Source organism: Pan troglodytes, chromosome 1, assembly GCF_028858775.2.
Source record: "Pan troglodytes isolate AG18354 chromosome 1, NHGRI_mPanTro3-v2.0_pri, whole genome shotgun sequence".
NCBI classification, from domain to species: domain Eukaryota; kingdom Metazoa; phylum Chordata; class Mammalia; order Primates; family Hominidae; genus Pan; species Pan troglodytes.
Window position 1 is genome coordinate 124,196,473 of NC_072398.2, and position 7,057 is coordinate 124,203,529.

Here is a 7,057-nt window from a genome sequence, read left to right on the forward strand (position 1 = left end):
ACAGTAATTTATTTATCAAGAATGATATAATCTTGAAGACCCGGAATTGACTGTTTTGAGTTTGAATGGAGTGAGCATTGTGTGTTTATTTTTAATATTAGTTTGAAAATACCACTTTAAATATATTTGAGTGCTTCCTGAGATTAGTCTTCACTTTCTTTTTTAACCAACAAATGATATTCTCCTCATCCATTTATTCTCGGTTACTCTGTCCTCAACCACATTTTGCATTACTGCAACCACAAAATAAAGGGTGACCATACATTTGTACAGGAAAAATTTGAACACTAAGGAAATATATGTGAACCCTTTGCTATCTCCTGGCACAACAGCAATCCCAATATAACGAATTCTCATTGAAGTATACCAGGATTATAATGATGGTCATTACACAGAATTATGGACTACACCATTGATCGAATTTAGAGAACTGACAAGGAAAAATGCAGAAGAGTGCAAGATATTTGAATATTAGGCAGTTGCAGGACTGTGCAACAGATATTCTTGACAAGAGGCAGCCAATTATAGCTTAAATTTCTGGCACATAACCAGTTGTGATTAATAGTTTTCCATTACATTACAGACATATTATTAATGTATTAAAAATGTCAAGCTTTGGCAAGCACTAATATGGCATGGCTCAGTTAGTCTGCAGAGTTTACATTTAATGAGCTCCCATTGACACAGAAAAAGATATTGACCACGGCGTATTACAGATCAGGAGCAGAGGGACACTAAGCTGTTATTTAACATAATTATTTGATTTCATTCTAATTTTTATATTTGTACTATCATTATGTATCCTGCATTTCAGGGTCTTCTTACTTTTCAGTGTCACATATACTTCAAAGGAAATCCTCTTAACTTCAAATTAGTAAGAAATTAAATCTATGAACTTCCATGACACACAATGGAAAAGCAGCCTCTGAAAATCAGGAATTTGTTATTAAAGTGTAATTATGGAGTTTTCAAAGAAAATACAATGATGTAAAAATAGAATATTATTTACAACTTAACCTCCACTATTTAATGGCACTGTGTCTATCTGCTGTGCTTTCAAGCAGGTTAAAATTATCAATAGCTTCTTAAAAGCTAGGTCATCACAGCAAATAGCTAGGGAAACCAACTATGAGAAGGACAGTGAATAACGTATTTGGGGACTTAATATACTAAACCTATCCCTTCTGGCCCATAACTGAACTAATTGTGAAGTGACGTGGCCTTTAAATTTGTCTCAGGTGTCCGTATCACCTAAATAAGAACAGATTCATAAGAGCTCTGGGCAGCTCCAGTTCTACCTCTTCACTTTGCAGACCTTGGGAACTCACTGTAATCAAAAATGCTACCACCTCTACTTGGGAACTAAAGTACTGAGAAGTCTTCTTTGATAAAAATACCCATTAATAGGTTGTGAGTACCTCATAGCCCTCCGGTGTATAAATTTGCAGAACCAATAATAAAAGGTAAAATTATGTCATGGCCCTCAAGTTGATAGATATTATTGATCAGGACTAAAATGGGCTATAAAATGCCTTTGCACACACAAAACATGTATTTGTCCAGGATTCTGCAGCTAATTCCCTTCCACCTTGGATTAATTTTGCAGAAGCCATTTTCACAGGCCCTTTCTTTCACCAGAAAAAAAAAAAGCCTCCCAAAATATTACATGGAAGTAATAATGATTAATATTATAGGCAATTATATTCCAAAAGCAATTGCCAGTTTCATCAACTGAGAGGAAGACGTTATCAGTAAATCTCCTAATCTAGCTGGTTTTCAGCATTCATTTTATTATATAATCTCACTAGCAGGTGGCAATGGTGGTAGTAAGCTATTTTTTTCATAAATATTCAGCTTTTCAGGGGTACCTGAAATACATAACTATTGACTCATTCCTCATTCACATTAAGAATTTTATAAATATGCATGTTTCTGAATGGGAAGGAACAAAAGGAAGATTGACTATATAGATCATTGAGTGAAAATATAAAAAGATAAAGATATACAAAATTATAACCTATCAAAATTAGCAGCTTCCAGCAGTCACAATGAAATTTATTACATAAGATATTTTAACATGTATTCAATGCTCTTTGCAGCTATTTGTTCTGAAGAAAGCATTTTCTAGTCATCTTAATGGAAAACATATGCTTCTATCCTTTTGTTAACTGTCTCTCAAAACATAAGGAATTTAACATGTACTGCAACATCATTGGCATAGCTTACTCACACTTGATTGGGTATTATGAGCAACTGTCTATCATGAGATTCTTAATAAACCCAAATAACACACCTTGGTATTTGAAAGATCTCTATTTTCATTGAGAGAAGACTGATTCAAGAAATTAGATAGCACATGTTTTGCAGGATGATTGAGGATGGGATAATACCCAAAACTATTTCAGAATCAGTTAAGCCTAGAAGAAATCTGGAGTTTAATTACCACATGAAAAACAAATATTTAATTCTCATGCAGGGAATTTCAGAGATCTAAGGTCTCAAACGCATATATGAGAAAATCTACACCTACCTGAAGTTTTGAAACAGAACTTTGGATTCTGCAAATAAAATTATTTTTTAAAGTATGCTAAATCTCATACTAACCTAAGACTTTACTAATATAATCTCTTATACAATATAATTCACACACATATATTTCAATGTTAACATATAATTGGTTTTCAAAGTTGAATCCAATTTTCTTTTTTCCAAGTGACTTGATGCCTTTGTAACTAAAACTCTCCAAATTTTTATGACACTTAGAAATGCTATCAAATAAATGTGTAATGGTTTAACTTTTTAAACAAATTACCTGAATATTTTTCAGAATAATAATGGAAGCAAAGATAGGTATTTGCACCACTTGCAAATATACAAAAGGAAACTGCAAAATACATTTGCCTCCTCCTAAAAAGGCTAACCTGAATCATTTTAACACATATACCCATTGAAAACTGACAAAACAAAAATATTAACAGGAAACCAGCTTTATGTTCAAATAAACTGTTTCCATGCAAAAGTTTTAAGATTATCCGTCTTAAATTCCACAGTAGGAAATACCACCAAATTAGTAGTCCAGTACATAGAATCCTGAATGCCTTCATGGTGGTCTTCAGTGGGTGAAATATATCTCATTTCACGGCATCCAGAAAAGAAAATATATCCCTGGAACAACATTACATGTGAAATACTTGATGCACATTTTTCCTTGCATGTTGATCCACATGCAGAGATCCAAATTTTATCTTAATGAAAAATCGAAAGTTGCTTATCTTCAAAAAGAATCTTGGACAGTTACTGAGCTGCTTTTCCTTTGCCAAAGAGAAAAGGAGGCGGGTAAGGCATTCAAAGTGACACAGTTCAAAATACTTTATGAAATGTGGAATTGCTAATTCCCTCACTAGAGATCCTCCTCAAGGGACAAACAAAACAGCAAAGCCTCCCCTGAAAAAAAAAATTATTTTTTGGAAAACTTTCCAACAAGCTTAACTACTAAGCATATCTGAATAAGTGATTTTAATGGAAGATCTTCCTGGGTTTTTTTTTTTTTTCATTTCTGTAAGATAAAACAACTTTTAGTATTTTCAGTCATAAAACAGGGCCTTATTTCTAGAGCAATTCTACTGCCAGATTCACCATATGTTTAGTGGAGTTCTGAATCTTACTCAGAATTTTCCATTCCAAAGATTGACAATTTGTTATGAGGAGTGGCTCCATTATTCCCTGTATAAAGAGAAGAATGGGTGAGAGAGGAGGACCGTCTACTCACTGGAAATCTGTACCTGATGCAACTATAGGAGCTCAACCTGCGACTTTTCCAAGTAAAGTTGCTTTAAAATCCCCGCTAGGAATTTTCTTCCCTTGCCCTGTTAAGATGACAGCCTACTCTTAAGTGGATTTCTGAAGGAAAAAAAAAAAAAAAAAAGTCCCCGGGTGAGGGTACTAAAATTAACAGCAGAGGGCGCAGTTTCTTTTTCTATCTAAGTTTTTCCTTGTATGAATCACTTAATTGGTTATTTTAGGCCCAATAATATTCAGTATTATTTGTATTATATATAGATATCCACAGATCCATACAGGAGAGCAATTCAATGTCCCTAGCCGAATCCATCAACCGATTAATATGATGCCAGGAAAGAATATGAGAGAATATTCCAAACAGCATCCCTACACCAAGTCTCCCTCTTTCAATTTCCCTTTCTCCCCAGCTGCACAACATGGGATAGTAATGTTTTAATCTAGCACCAATAAAGGCGATTAAAAGAAGGGACTTCAAAAGCTCTCGATGTAGCCACCAGATCCCCAAGGCCGGCAATAGGGCAAGTGTTTTTTTGTTTTTTTGTTTGCTTTTCCCCAAACAAATATAATTGGCGAAAGAAAGAAAAAATAACGACAAGCCGCCTGAGCGATGTGTGTGGCCAGGTGTGCGTGAGAGAGGGAGAGCGCGGGGCCCCTGTCAGTCGGCGGATGGAGGCTCAGACCCCGCGCCTGGGCTCGGGACACAACAGGAGGACGCATCACCGGCCCGGGGCGCACCCCCGAGAAGACTTGTGTGTGGGTGTGAGCGTGTGCCGGTGTGTGTGCGCGTAGGGCTCCGCGCGCTGCCTCCTCGGGGCGCTTTACAAAGTTCCTCGCCCACCCGGAGCCTTCCCTCCCGCCTGTGCATCGCAGCGGGTGGGGGAGGGGGGCAGCGGGGGGTGGGGAAACCCGGGGGAGAGGGGCACGGGCGAGAGGCGCGGGTCGCAGTAGGAGAGGCGAGCCGCAGGCACTTACCGTGTGGCTCGTTTGCCCTTGCGCCGGGCGGGAGCCGAGCCGACGGCGCGGGGCGGCGGCCCTGCGCAGCCAGCCTGGTCCGCCTCGGGCGGCGGCCGCAGCAGCGGAGCCCGCGGGCGGCGTACGGGCGGAGGGCGGCAGCTCCCGCGGAGCCTCCTCCCCGGGCGGGAGCGGGCGGAGCGGGAGGGGTGGGCGTGAGGACCCGAGCCGCCGCCACCGCCGCAGCCCGGGGATCCCGATCGCGCCCGGCCGCCGGCGGGAGAGGACCCCGAGGACCGAGAACCCAGCGCCGGCCCGCCACTCCCCGCCGCTTAATTACCTTCGCCTCCGCCCCCGGGGGGAGCCTCCTGCAAGTCGCCCCCTCTCGGAGCCGGCACCCAGAGGGGGAATTCCTTCCCGTTGACGTCCTCTTCCGAAATGCAAAAGATCAGTGACTTTGACAGGTAGATGAGGGGGAGGGAGTAAGGGTGGGCGGAGAGGAAGAGAGGATGAGAAAGGTGCCTCTCCCTCCAAAAATATAGTGATATTAATAATGAGATCTCAGCCTTCGGAGGTCGTGCCAGCCCAGTCCCCTGCTCGCCGGCTCTCCTCCGCGCCTCCTCGCTCCGCTGCCTCTGACACTTCTCGCCTTAAACTTTTACTGAGGGATATTTTTTCTTTTTTCTATTTCTATTTCTTTTTTTTTTCCCTCTTTTTTTTTTTTTTCAAGCCGCAGGACGATTTTCTGGTTCCCGGGGATCAGAACCAGCGGCCAGGCGGTTCTATGCCGCTTGGCACCGCTTTCATTTTATTTCAGATGAAGACGTTGAGCTTAGTCAGAAGGGGCATAAATCAGGACAATTAGCATTGGCGCCAAGAAGATCCTCTAATACCAATTTCGCCCGGGTTTCCTTCGCGCATTCCTCCACTCAAGTCAGAAATGTCACTGCACATAGCACTGATGGCAGTGAGACGCGACGCACCCAAAGTCCGTTTGATGAAATATACATGGCCCACGACGCTTCTGGATTGCGGCTCCCGGACTCCCCGCCCCCGCCAGCGGCTCCCGGCCGGGACCCTGCTCCGAGCGGGCAGCGAGCTCCTGACAAACTTAGGGGCCAGTGCCAATTAAAGAGTGAGCGCGAGAGCCGGAAAGAGGAGCGGCAAAGAAGCAAGCCCGGGGAAGCCGCAGCCCTCGGAGGGGTGGCATGTACGTTTCACTTAAAAAGCAGATCTTCTTCTGCAACTGCCAGCAAGTGGAAGGATAGCAAACCTTATACTACCTCGAGACCTGTGCGCTCCGAGCGGTCCTAACTCCGTCCCGCTCGCTGTTGCTGTTGCTGGTGCTGCTCCGGCCGCAGCTGCTGCCGCTCCACGACCTCGGGGCGCTGAGGCAACAGGGCCCCCTCCCCCTACTCCCCATCCCCCCAGCTCCTCCACAGAAGCGCCGTTTCCAGTAACTCCTCGTGTACCTCCCACTTCTGCCGCCGTCCATCCCACCCTTCTCTCTTCTGTCCCCTCCCCAAACCGTTCCCAAGCACACCCTTCGCCGCTAGAAGTGATCACAATGTTGTTTTTCAACAAGCACTTCCTTTGCCCGGAGGCCCCTACAGCCCTAGACTGGAACCTCCTCCTTTAGAAATTCATTCCCCTTTAAAAAGTTGAAGTTCAAGGGAGAGCTGCGCATTTCAGGCTTCCTTGCCTTTTCTAAGAGAAAGACAAATGCTTCGATGCTCCAGGCTTCATTCCCCACCAAGGCGGGCTCAGACTCACCTGGGATCACTCTTAGCTACACATTAACGTCAAACAGAAACAAATCCGAATTTAGATAAGATAGGGAGACTTCCATTAGAAAGAAAGACTATTGCAACAGGGAAAACGCTCTGATCTCAGAAATCTGCAAACCTTTCAAAACCAAACAGAAATCGGCCCTTTTTTTCTATATATATAAGGGGGAGCAAGCAATAGGCAAAGCCAAGTGGATGGGGGAAACAACTCACTTCAAGACCCTCATGGTTGAACAAGAAATGTGTCTCTGTGGTCCAAGAATTTGGAAGATAAGCTAACAACGGTGAATGTTTCACATTTTAGTTCTTGCTCAGATTTGGGGGGCAAGCTAAATTCCAGGGACCTGCTGGAGAGAAGCCTGACTCATGTTTGGTCAAGGCAAAGTGGGGGGGGGGGGGGGGGTGGGGAAGAAATGGGCAATTGTGAACACTTAGTCACTATGTGTCCCACAATTAAGGCAGGAGGCTGAGTAATTGGGTCATTTTTCTGCGATGACTGGGGGTGGTGTGGTAAAAGG

General features: G+C 43.3%; 1 protein-coding gene across 15 annotated transcripts in view; it reads right to left on the reverse strand.

The window, feature by feature from the left end:
- Positions 1 to 6,262, reverse strand: part of NTNG1 (netrin G1) — a 346,490-nt gene extending 340,228 nt beyond the window's left edge. For 7 of the 15 annotated variants that reach the window (XM_016923583.4, XM_016923545.4, XM_016923578.4 and 4 more), the window contains exon 1: positions 5,093 to 5,485. The gene's annotated coding sequence lies outside the window, so the exon portion shown is untranslated. Of the gene's footprint in view, positions 1 to 4,773; positions 5,062 to 5,092; positions 5,486 to 6,035 lie in introns of those variants that run through there. The other 8 variants (XM_001143853.7, XM_001143623.7, XM_001143469.7 and 5 more) reach the window with 3 other exon arrangements.
- Positions 6,263 to 7,057: the final 795 nt, after the last annotated feature.